This window comes from Lepisma saccharinum, chromosome 1, assembly GCF_977018435.1.
Source record: "Lepisma saccharinum chromosome 1, izLepSacc3.1, whole genome shotgun sequence".
Classification (NCBI taxonomy): Eukaryota; Metazoa; Arthropoda; class Insecta; order Zygentoma; family Lepismatidae; genus Lepisma; species Lepisma saccharinum.
In genome coordinates this window covers 183,134,374-183,147,989 of record NC_139229.1, presented here as the reverse complement: position 1 = coordinate 183,147,989, position 13,616 = coordinate 183,134,374, and the positions used below count along the sequence as shown (strand labels likewise).

Genomic DNA, 13,616 nt, shown 5'->3' with positions numbered 1-13,616 from the left:
CCAGTAGAGGCACATTGCACTGTGTTTCGGATACCAGTTTAAATTGTGGGTCCAGTCCTTGTAAACCTATCCGAGAATACATTTCACTGGGAATAAATATTGACATCCATCTTTTTAAAAAAGTGTCAGTCATTGTTGAAAAGTTTTACTATGGAAAATACATGAAATTTTTTTGATTAGGACTTTTCCTACACCAAAGAAATATTTCTTTGTGTAATTTTTCGCCAGACACCAAGTTAAATTTTTAGTGATTTTCTATTTTATCAGAATTCCACTTTTTTGCATACTTATTCCTTTCTACTTAATATTCAGGTGAATATGTTAATAATAACTTTATCATTATATAATTAATTATAAGAATAGATGGTGAGCACGTTGAGAGGTTGACTTTCGTTCTCGTCACTGAAGTTCTGAGTTTGAATCCTGGCCTGATACTGATACATATAAGATAAGATAAACTGCTTATGGAGCAATGAGCTAAATGTAAAATAATACACATTGTGAATATCCTTCATCAATTTCATATGATCGTTCACTCTCATCATAAGGATTAGTCATAAGTGTCAGAAAAGCGACGTAAAGTAACAAAAAGTAACTGAGAATAATATTTGATAGTCTGTAAAATATATATCAGCCCATGAATTTTGAAAATAGACCAAAACTTGCCCACATTCCCATTCTTCGCCCTTGATTGAAATACCAGTTGTGGTTATTACATATTGCCTTTCCTAACTTAAAGTTTAAAAATATATCTTCGCTGTAATGTTCATGAACAGCAAACTAGCAGAAATTTTAAAATCATCTTTGTGTACCCCTCAGTTGATGAATTCAATTGTTAATAGTGGCACTAAAGAATGCTTTGGAATGGAAAGAAAACAGATCAAACAGTTTCTTCTTGTTATGGTAATGATATATGATACATAAATCAGTTATCAGACAAGATATGTGTGCGAGTTAGAAGTACATATTTGCCTTTGAACTACACTAAAATGAGTACCGTCGACGCTCTGTATCCCCAGGATAAGGTGATGATTTTTGTGTTGTTTTTAGCTTTAGGAGATGTATTATAGTGGAGTAATGAGAGTTTTTTGATGGGACAATTTATGACGTCATTTTCATCGTTGCCATCTGCACGTGATATGAAGGAACATGTTGTTACGTTATTTGTGTTTTGTAACAAGGAGCCGTGTTGGAAATATCTGAGATTGAAGGTTGGCAATCCTGGTGTTAAATCAGGCCTCGCGAGATTTACTGCAGACGATGTTTCAGTTCATGTCACATGGTACTGGGATTTTGTTTACAAGATGGGCGTGCATTTTTAGTGTGGTAAGTGCTATTTATTGAAAATGCATATTGGGGAGTGTATCGACATTTTCAGTATCGTGGCGTTCTTCAGCCAGGCAACCACGTAGCAGAAAGTGCATTGTTTTTATTGGAAATGGTTGTGGCATGATTTTACAATACCGGACGGTTCCCCAATTTCTTTCATTTCTCGCATAGTCAATAATTTAGGCCTTGTAATCACGAATCTGCAGTAAAAATTTGGTGCTGATGTCATGCACGGGTAGCCCCACAAACCATGCACGGTAAGGTTAGGTTAGGCATATATAGTTAAAATTTGGGGTCGTAGTAATGTCAGGATACGCCTGGAGCGTTAGTTTTGCTGCTGTTTGGGAATTTTTTACAGGAAAAATGAGCGATAGGAGTTTCTTGTGCTTATGCAGGTCATACTTTGCGATCTCATATATCTCCATTATTTGTGGTTTCCTAACGCTGGAACCACTTTTATATTACATAAAATGTTGAAATCTGTCGATAAAAAAAAAACTACGTAATTCTCGAGGGAGTACAGTGGGTCGACGGCCCCCACAGGGCCTTGACCTTCATGTACATGTGTATATGTAATCTATGTATGCACATGTGTGTTATTGAATCATTTATTTATTAATGTTGTGGGCATTCTTGATGGTGTAGTGGTAATATTATCAACTTGTAATCCAGGGGTCCTGGCCAGTCCCCGTGGTGGAGTGCTTAACTCATCACACTACGATGCCATTAGATCCAGGGTTTAAATCCCAGCCTGGTGTGGAAGTTTGCGTTTCCCGTTCATCAATTTCATCCCTCATCCATCTTCACAAATTTGCCAAAAGTGACACAAAAATTGAAGTAAAATAAAGCCAATTAATCAATCGAGGGATCCTGGGTCCAATACCTGGTAGAGGCACATTGATTCAGATCCCATCTTAAACTGTAGGTTCAGTCCCAAGTAGCCTATCTGTACATAATGTGGACTTGAGACTCACTCGTTCATTTATTAGTGTTAGAATGATCTCATTCGAATAGTAAACCAACGTTAGTGATATTAATGTGCTTGTAATCAGCAAGTTCCTCGTGGGTGTACGGAGGGTCACCATCACTGTGCACTGGACACCAGTATCTTAATGATTAAGCATTCTTCAAGTATACTACAATTTTCATAGCTGCTGTTCGTTATTCGAAAAGAAAATATTTTGTCACAATACTTACTATTGTTCCGATAACATTTTCTGTAACTACAATGATACAAAGCTCTGGCTATTATCATACATGCAAATGTTGGAGCTCAAGTTGGAATATAAAAATGTGTCAGTCTAAGCTCTTCATTGATACAGTTTTTCTGCCTGCCAGAATTACAGTAAAAAAACTCACATTTAACAAACTTCTTGATTGTATATATTTTGTGTAAAAATATTCTTAGGCCTACTTTTTATTTTTCATTTGTTTTCAATAATTTTGAATAAAGATCATTTGTGTGCATGCTATGTTGAAGCCTTACTGTTTATGTCTTGGTATTTTTTTTTTTAGAACACACTGGTATTAGTATTGAATCATTACAAAATGATTAGAATAAGTAGAATTTGAGTTTAAATTGCCTTTATTTTTGCACCATAAGTTAGGTTTGTTTAAGTCAGGGATGTCCATCCTCCCCAAGACCCTGGATGCAGTCCCCCCAATTTTGTTCATCAATCCTCCTCCCCCTCAAAATAAATTATGTTGACAAATATATAGTAACTGATTTTAATTTGAATGCAATAGCCTGCAAGTGGTTGACAGTTATACCTTAAAATGTAAATTTTTGACACGCAGAAAGCTAGCAAGCACATTGATTGGTTAGGTAATTTCAAATGTCAAAGAAAATAAATTACATATAAACAGTGTTTGTGGATGGGGAATAAATGTTAAAAAGCCCACAACTTAATGATAAAATAGAAAAATCTAACTGGGCACACCACTGCCGTATGCACAATTATTTTTTTTTTTTGGGGGGGGGGGCTGGAATTATAAAGGTAGATATTACATAACTGCATTCTGGGAGGAGACTGGATACAGAATATTTTGTAAATATCATTTTTTACCTTCGTTTTAAAAGTTGTTCAAAGACAAATATGGTAATCGGGGGTCATTTTAAGGGGAATTTGCATTTGTCATTTTGCCTTTTCCTGAGTTCTTTACTGCTCAAAGTTTCAGAAGGAGCTGCAGCACCATCAGCTCCCCTCACTCACCCTGCGTATGCCAGTGGGGAACACCACATTATTCGTGCTGCAGTTGACTTAACCAAAACTGGTTTGTTCGTATGACTAATTCAATTATTGTTTTATACACAGAGCCGTAGACAGTGAAAATGGAATTTGATGCCTCTTGCAACAAATTCTCCTCCTATGTTAAAGAGTATTTCATAGTCATAATTTTCTGGATATTATCTCAAGTGCAAAATTCACTTCCTGAGACAAGTTACAAATGCACATTTTACATTATTTATTTTTCTCTTGTATCGGGCTATTTACAATGCATTACTATGTAGTATATTTAGCACAGGGAATAGACAATGCAGTAGTATTGCTAATACAACATGAACATCATTAAAATGCTGCACCTGCAGGGAGAAATCGTATGGGCTAAGTCCTGTGAATAGGCTGGATGTTGCCATTGCCTGAGCTCTATTTGTGGACAATGCATTTTTCTGTTGAAGAGGCACTTTTGGGCTCTTGGTAAAGTGATCTACTCACCTAATGAACTGCAGCATCATCTCCTAAATTTTCCTAAAATATTCAAACAACCCTCGTGTATACAACACCAGGGATATTAATTGTCTGGTATTGCAGCAGCCGACCTTTGTGGCGGAGTGGTCAGCACAGCGAGCTATGATGCTAGGGTGTCTGGTTTGAAGTGTCCCTTCATCAATTTCATCATATCATCACTCAATCGCGATGAGCCCCAAGTGGAAGAAAAGCAATGCTAAATAACAAAAATCAAATCATAATGCAGCTATAGTATAATTTGTCACAATTATCTTATCAAGATGTCAAACATGGATAATTACGAGCGAAGCGAGCAGGAAAATTTTTCTATCTCTTTCAATACTGTCACAGGATGCCGTGATATTTACTCTTTCCCAACTTTGACTCCATTTGCTTATGGAGTATTATCCAAAAATGCGAACTGTGACAATTATACAGGATTTTCAGGAGAAGTCCTTTCAGCGTTCTATGCCCCCTTCCTTCAATCCGCCCAAGTACACCGCATGGAGCATTGCAAGAGAAGCGAACAAGAACATTTTTAGTGTATTTATTATGAAACTGGCAATAATACAATTTCATAATGAGTCAGTATTTCCACAAGGTGCTGTGACCTTGACTCCTTCAATTTTTTTTCCTTTTTGTTTGTGGTACCCACTTGCCTTCCCCCGTATATAATGCTGTGCTTAACCATCACTCATCCTCATTATCCTAAAGTGGCAGAAAAGTGACGTAAAATAACAAAACTAGTTACCCTTGGACTTCTTGTTTAGTAGTCGATGCTACTTTTTCATGTATCCGATGTTAAGTCTTAGGAGAGAAGGAAAAAAGGCAGATTATTATGACACCAACCGCCACCCCTCTTAGCGAATAATCCAGAGTAAAATCCACGGGATACAGAAAAATGACAGACTAAATGATCATCATACAAATTTTATAACAAAGTGATAAATATTGCCCCATCCACAAACTTCAAAGTTTGATCACCCTTACTATGGAAATTCTGTGCTAATCTAAGAACTAACATTGATATCCACATCAATGTAATGCTCAATCTCCCCCCTCCCTAGTAGAATTCCCACGATAATATATGACTTAACATTAATAGTCAGATTGTTTTTAAAAAAGATGCAACAAAACACTATATTACTCACGTGAAATTTAGAAGATTTCGCATTATGGTACCATCTCCGCTTCAAACGCCATACCCTTTTGTGAATGAAGACAGTGGATCTTCGAAATTAATAGGATTGAACCATTAAATTGTCCAATGCGGAAGTGCGAAATCTTCTAAATTTGACGTAAGTAATTTTAAACCACGTTTACCGCAACCATCATGAAAACACTACAGCTCTCAAGAAGAGCCCGAACAGCAACAGTGTCCCCCCCCAAATAATGCTTAATCTCCTCACAAGAATTCACCTGACAATTTAAAACTTAGTAAGAACTAGGCACTGTCCTCTCCTCCCCCTAAATAATACTTATTACCCATCTCTTAGCAGTATATTACCAGTATACAAAGTTATTATTACATGTTACAACTTCTGTTTAATGCTGAAATCTTTATTCAGTCAAATTAAAAAAAGGCAAATAAAAAATCCCCAAAAACACTTGGATGGAAGCAAACTGCATCAGCAAATCCACCAATGGGCACCTCTGGTTTATATCACAAACCTCTGAATTATATATAAAAATTCAAGTGGTACACATTGAAATTGTGATGCGTTTCTCTTGTTTGATTTTTAAGATTCCTTCATCCATATAACTTAAGTTGTAGATCAGTCAGTAAAATGTAAATATAAACACTTGCTTCCCTGATCCGAGTGTTATCTTGATATTTCAGTAGGCTTATTAAATATATATCAATATACAGGCACGTAGCCAGGAGGAGGACTCAGGGGGCTGAAGCCCCTCCTGAAATCCTTCAAATTTAAGGATTTAAATAGTGTATAGTTGTAATATATTGAGAAATTCATCTTCAGTTCTTCTACCCCCCAATTTTTTCCTTTAGGGCAGCTGCTGATAAGGAATGAGCCCTCTCAGAAATAAATTTCTGGCTATGGGCCTGTCAACATAGGATACACATATTCACAAAACTAAGAACATATTTGTATATTATTTGTTAATAGAATGTGATAGTTTGATTGGTTTTCAATATTTGAATAAGAGATACAAACATGCATATAAAGAAGAAATATACATGTGTGTGTATGTATTGTTACCTTTTAACATGAACATTAAATGTAACTTCAATAGTACCATTGTTTCTTGAACCATATCTAAAATTGAAAATCTAGTAACACATGCCTTCACATTTGTGGCCTCAAAAAATATTTGTGTTCTAGCTTACAAGTGTATCATACGTAATTTGACTAACAAGCGGCTAAACCTGGTCACAGAGTGATGTATTCTGGTTGCATACTGCAATGTTTTTCAATTTTCGCGAGTCCACAGCCCAGTAAATTCTTTTCTCAAAAGTTTATACCTCAATCCCAACAATTTTAATCATAAAACACTTCATAATATTTTTAACTTTACACATTAATTAATATAACACTATATTATGGCATAATCATAAAGAGTAATAGTTTGATTATATAGTCTTTTCATCAAATGTAAAATTAGGTTTAAATTAGTTGTCAACCAACGGATCTAATGCATCTCTTGGGGGCCGATATAAATACCAGGTCATGGCCCATTGGTTGAGAAGTATTGGCCTAGTGCACTGTGGCCATAAAACTGAGGCAGAAACAGAAATTGATTGACCACAAGTGATAGAGAAATAAAAAAACTGCCTTTAAAAAATGTTTGTCCACTTTACGCTCAGATAAATTAGTTGTACAGTTTAAAATGGGGGATCTGAAAACTGGCATAAAGCAGGTTTCTGTGCTCCCCCCCTGCAATTGAAATATTGAGGACCACTTGGTGAAAAATTATCGAAACTACCATAAAGTAATTAGGTACATACCATTAAGATGCCACAGGGTTGGCCTGACGCATAATAGTTCGCTAGCCCTGCCATAGTTGTACAAGAAATTAACCTTTGTTAACCTGTACCTTCCCATTTTGCTATCGCCTTATATTTCAGTGGAGTAGCTTCTGAACTAAATCAGGAAAAAAAGAAATTGGAAATGTTTTCTTTTACTTCAATGCAAGCTATGAAGAAGAATGAACGTCACAAAATAATTGTGACATTTAACTCATACACTGCACAACAGAGAGAAGATACTGGCCCTTAGGTCAAGGGTATAATTGTCCCCCTTGTCTACAAGGTTTTTGTGTTTAAGAATTAAAGAAAAATCAAGTATCTTGTCACAGTATTGCTAAAAAATCGAGAATATCCTGTAACACGTAACAGGTGTGGGAAATGTATCTCTGCTCGTATATGAATAGGCTTGAGCCTTTTAAAATATCACATGATACAATAATATTCATAGTAAAAGTTCATCAAGTACCAAGTTTCATTTACACTCTTAAGTTTAATAAGTATGAGATGAAGGTTTTTTTCACTATTGATGGCCATCTGCGAGCAAGTAAGTTAATTTGGCATTTCAGAAGGGACCTACTTGTCAAGTTGTCTGGTCCCTCTAGCTGAGCTAGCACGCCCCTGCTATTATCGATGACACGATATGTTTCTGGAGTAACTGGACACACTCTTCCACCTCCCACATATTAAGAAAAATAATAGAATACTGAGTTGTGAAGTTTTTGTGTTCTAGTACCTGTTGACTCTGATGACATATTCTAAGTTCACCGACAGGAAAAGAAGAAAGTAATTCTGTTCAGTGTTCACCTCAAATAATTTAGCGTTTGAATTGCCTGATTGTTGACCCACATCTGTTTAATAAATATATTTTTTTTAATATGTAAATATATATTTTTTTAATATGCGACAATATTGGTTGAATTTCTGGGAACAAAATGTCAGCAGTACAAGGAGAACATTGCGGGGCCCCTACCCCACTGGATCCGAACCACTGTCTCCATTGGATCCTGGAACCCGTTGAATACAAGCTGACAGCATTACTTTATGGTATCAACAAGGACCACATATAAGAAAAAAACATTCAATTAGAAAGTTGTCTTTTTTCACCAACAGTACTTGCAATTATAACTTGCTTTGCGATATTCAGGCTAAATGAAATAGTTAATCTTTCTTGTAGTAGCATACAGATCTTAAGTATTGAACAGGATTTATACACATTCACGTAATAGGTGTACTTCTGCACACATCTTGTGAAAAGTAAGGATTTTAATTTAATGGGGTTTGGGATCTACCAGAATGTTATCGCAACAGTCTTGGGTGCATGTGTGGCGTGGGTGTTTAACGTACAAAGGGTCCAATTATTATTTCTTCTTTCTCTTTCAAATGACTTTCAAGAGATTAGAAAGTAGTAAGTTTCACAATACTCTTTCATGTCTTTGGTTCAAAACTCCTACATATTTTTATGAAATTCAGTTGTACGTAATATACTGTATTGGTTTTCACTTTTAATTAGTTCTCACCAAGCATGTATTTAGAGGGAGGTCCACTGGGTTTGTCCCCTCCCTCCCCCAAGGAATTACCAAGTCGGCTACTAAAATGAAATAATCAAAATGTGCTTGTTTAACATTTCGTGTATAATCAAGGGTTATTTATTTCTGCCGAATTTGTACAAAGGCAAGGATTAGATTGGGGTCATCGAGCTTTGAATTGACAGGAGGATTTATGCACATTACTGCTTTTAATAATATGCATAAAATATCAGTATGAACCATGCTTTTCATCAACTGGACTTGATATCTTTTTTTGTTATTCAAGAAATATTCAATTTTTTGTTTTTGACATTAATTGCCTTGCCAGGACAGTTGTTTTTACAGAAACTTTTGTGTGGAAGTTCACAATGAATGTGTGCTGTTATATCTCTATTCTTATTCCATTTTTTACTTATTCATGTATTAATAACAATAGCAAAATTAATTTAATATTTTAATAATCATGAATAGACCTACAATTTATATCAACTTTTAAATTCATTTTACTGTTATTTGTATCATTTCTGAGCAGACACTTGGTTCAGACCCCTCCAGAAATATTTCTAGATACGCATACATGCCTGGTTCTCACCTTTAACTTCTCCTGTTAGTGTATTCTCTTTCAATCCTTACTTTTCCTCTTCATTTCATCGAATTCCTTTTCCAGCATTTTCATTGCACTTATTTTGTTTATAATTTCTGCCCATATCATAGACATACCATTCAAAGTTATCTACTATATCTTCATGCATCCTTCCTTGCCTTTCTTTCAACCATACATGTCAGCACTGGAGAAGAAAGAACAAGCTAATATAGCACTCATTGTGCTCTTCAGTCACGTTTTTGCACTCAAAGTGGGCTCAGAACCTTCCCAGGTAAGATCACCCATCCCCAGTGCTCCAAACTACTGCATTGTTTCCATGTCGATCCATATAAGCACCCTCCACTTTTCTCCAAACTCGACCAAGTATCCCCCCCTCCCATCTAGGAATTTCCACTTCGAGCACTGCCTACTCCAGGAAGCGAATCTGGATCTCTGTGTGACAATCAGATTTCCTAACGAAAGGACTCCTTAACAATTAAAATTTTAAGTGTTCAAATCATTAAGTATAAACAAACAGTCATGGGAAAAAATTAGAAGAGATTCTTGTAACATGCTACTAGTATAACAACATTAATTGGCATAAGAACATAATAGTAATAATACAGATTAACTCAAAGATGTTTTTCTATATTGCTTAAATGAGTATTTGCCTTACCCCCAGAATACAAAGAAAACTTGTGCTTATGTTGAATGGTATTAAGTATTTTAAGATTTCTAGAAGGATATTCAACAATGGAGGGCAAAAAAATAATTGCCATTTTCTTGTTATTTTGTGCACATGCATTTTTAAGAAGTAGTCAACCTTGTTTTAGTTTCTGTGAACAGCAACAATCTTCTCTCAGATGTCAGTTTTTTTCTGTGGACATGTAAAGTATATAACACAGTGTGCTTTAATTGTTCTTGAACACCACCAGGAATATGAATAAAACAATATGTATTTGCATTTTTATTTAGCATCGCTTTTCTGCCAGTGAGGATGAGTGATGATTAGATGAAATTGGTGAAGGAACACTTTCCAAAGAATGCCCATGCAAAGGTAGAGACTCAAACCTGGAAGATTCAGTGGCAAGATTGAAACTTTAGTACTTTACCTGCTGAGCCAAAAAAATAAAAATGCTTTTGACATGCAGAATATGGTGTGTAAAATATAGTTTATAATCAGCTGGTACAGAATAAGTGAAAACATGCCTAATGTTTCGTCTTGATAGGAATTAATATTTACAGTGTTTCCCTTGTTTGGCTGGCTTTACAAAAGTAATAAATTATTCAACATTAAAATTGATATAAATGCTTGATTTTTTGTGATCATGAATAATTATATTGAAGCACATTAGAGCAGCAGTGGTGTGGCCAGGGAGGTTGGAGCCAGCTCATGAAGATCACCTCTGACAATATCTTCTTCACAATTTCCATTGTTTGTTAATTTTTAAGAGTGTAGAAAGAACATGTGTAACACACTGAGTTAGAGATCAAAGTGGAAAATTTCACAGAACTATGATTCACCACAGTCTGCCCATCACATGGTCATGAATGTTCCTTTGCGTAAACGAAAAATTGCAATGAGGAGAAGTACAAGTTACAGTAAAACAATAGTTAAACAATGGTAAACCAAATAAATATGGATATAATGTAAATATGTACTGTATTTGTTCGGTTACATATACATTGAGACAAATCCATGAAGAATTACATAATTATTATAGTAACTCCATGCCTCTCCTGCATTCTGCCCGTAATTTTCCAGGCTTGTTCAAGTACGTTACTGCATATTACAAGAAACTGTATAATATGTTTACTGCTTTTCTACCTGAAATTTTTCCCTGCTGTCTGCTTTTCTACCGTCCCTACTTTCCAGAGCTTCCAGGGCCTTCTTGCCTAACATACCTTGGGTCGCGAATCCCACCCTGCAAGCTTATTTACTCTGGAGGACACTTCAGAAATATTTTTCCTCTAAAACGAACATGTGTTTCTCCTTGACCAGTAGACAGGCCTCTTCTCGCCCCTCCGCGGCGAGCCTCAAGGGGTGAAGCCTGTGCCGGGATGGCTGTAGGAGACAGGCAGAAATTTAACATTATGCATATGGGAGAATTACTTTATTCGTTCTCTTGGGAATATCAAACTTCCGATCGCGGAAGAAAAAAAAAACATATGATGGGGTAGAGGATCCATTGAAGATGACATTTGTCATAGAAAAAGTCAAAACTCCCATTGGTTTAGCGGTAACTTGAATTTAAAGTTGCTCTTCCATAAGGAATATATGGGATTCTGTAAATACTAATTCATCATATTTTTCGAACACCGTATAAGGCGTAATAATAAACTTAAGAAACCGCTTCCACTTGCCACATGGGGAGAAATTCATACTCTTGAATTCTGTCAGAGATCTTTTTAGTAGCATTGCTTATTCCGACGATATTGGAATAAATGCATGCCTGGTGCATAATTGTCCCTCTTCGCTTAAGTCCCGGGTTCGATACCCGGTGGAGGCACATAGTGGTTCGGATCCCACTTTAACCTGTAGGCCCAGTCCCGATTAGCCACTGTGCATAAAGTGGACTTAAAACATCAATCAATCAATCAGTTCCATTAAATCATCAGCTTTGCAATGGTGACCTAAAATAGAAATACAAAGCGATAATACATTTTCTGAGAAGGCAGTGGATTAAATGACGTGTGTCCTGCAGTTTAAATTTGACCTTGCCCCCTCAAATATGATTTTCTTTCCTCCCATTTTTCCTATTTCGCTTTAACTTTCTTCTTTCTCGTCTGATTTATTATTCCATTCTCTTCCTTCGCAATTTAGCTTTCCTGGCAGAATTAAAAAACAGTTTTGCCTTGCCCCATTCGAATCTATTTCCATAACACTCGTGGAATGTCTTCAGTTCGGAATTGCATGCTGCACGAAAACTTAACTAGGCCAAACGATTTGAATCCAATTACTAGCGAACTCGAGATTACATGTGATTTTTATTTATTACCCGGAACTTCGATAGTACACTGCTCTCCATAAATTAAGCAACAAATGGTGATCATCCAATAGCAAACAAAAGGCCGGAGGGTGTACATATTGTACATTGGCCATAACTGCTAGTTCACCACATACAATAATGTATTTATATATCAATCTTCTCCCCTTCAAGAGAAAACAAACTTATGAGGGGTAAAACACTCTTGGCCTTTTTACTCTTTCAGATTTCCTTCTTACAAAATCACTTCCTCCCTTCGAAGACAAACTTGTTCCTGGACCAAGTCTGCTCGCTTCCTTCGAATATGAGCTCTCTTGCTTCGGAGACGATCTCTGAGCATTGTGTTCTTCACTGTCGCTTAGTTCCTGCCGATGCATTTCATTTTTAATTGGAGGATATAAATATGCATGATATGCACTATCGTCATATTCCTTGGGTATTTCTGACTGATTTGAATCTCCTCCTGTTTCATGAAGAATCTTTAAAAATGAATAGTGTACATTTCTGTATCTGCCACTTTCTACATCTCTTACTTTATACACAGCAAAACTGCATCTTTCAATAATCTCTCCTTTTCGATATATCTTTCTTTCAGGGCAGTAATAATATATGTTACTTCCAATTGAAAATTTCTCACATTCATAATGAACATTTTTAGTGTCATCTTTAATGATTATATTACTTGCAGTGTTGTAAGAAAACATTAATGAACTTGGAGATGTTGCAGTTGATGGCAATGGAGTGTTGTTATGCCAGTGTATTACTGTACGCAGTAGTGATTCTACTTCAGTATTCAATTTTCTAACATCCCCTTTTGGAAAATCTCCTATGAGGGTTAGATACCTTTTCACGGTATTGACTGTTCTCTCAGCCAACCCGTTTCCCGAAGGTTTATATGGGCAGGAATGCTTTAGTTCAATGCCCAACCTTTGGCAGAACATCTTAAATTGTTCACTTGCAAAGGGTTGTCCATTATCTGAGACTAACTCTTTTGGAGAACCAAGTATGTAAAATTGGCTTTTTAAATGTCTAATTGCTTCCTGAGCCGTTAAATTAGAACATTGCCAAACATTCAAAAATTTCGTGTGAGCATCAACACACAACAGGAATAAATAACCTTTGAAATAGAAATGATCGACATGTACACGTTCCATAGGTTGTGATGTCGGTGTCCATGATATAAATTGTCCTTTTGCTGGAGCTCTTGCATTCGTCTGACAAGCATCACATTTTGCAACAAAACTTTCAATGTCAGAAGTCATTTTAGGCCACCAAACTAAATCTCTGCAAATCTGTTTTAATCTCACTACGCCACTGTGCAGACCATGAATTTGAGTGAGAAACTTGCATCGCAGTGTCCCTGGCAATACAATTCTATTTCCCCACATCAACAATCCATCTTCTGTTGACAGTTCCAGACGTTTCTTCCATAAAGCTATTGCTTCCTCATTCATATGTGGATCAATTCCTCTTGGC

The 13,616-nt window shown here is 36.2% G+C and overlaps 1 protein-coding gene across 5 annotated transcripts in view; it reads left to right on the top strand.

The window, feature by feature from the left end:
- LOC146004898 (lysoplasmalogenase TMEM86A) overlaps nucleotides 1-13,616 on the top strand; it is a 106,114-nt gene that overhangs the window by 497 nt on the left and 92,001 nt on the right. The window lies entirely within an intron of this gene.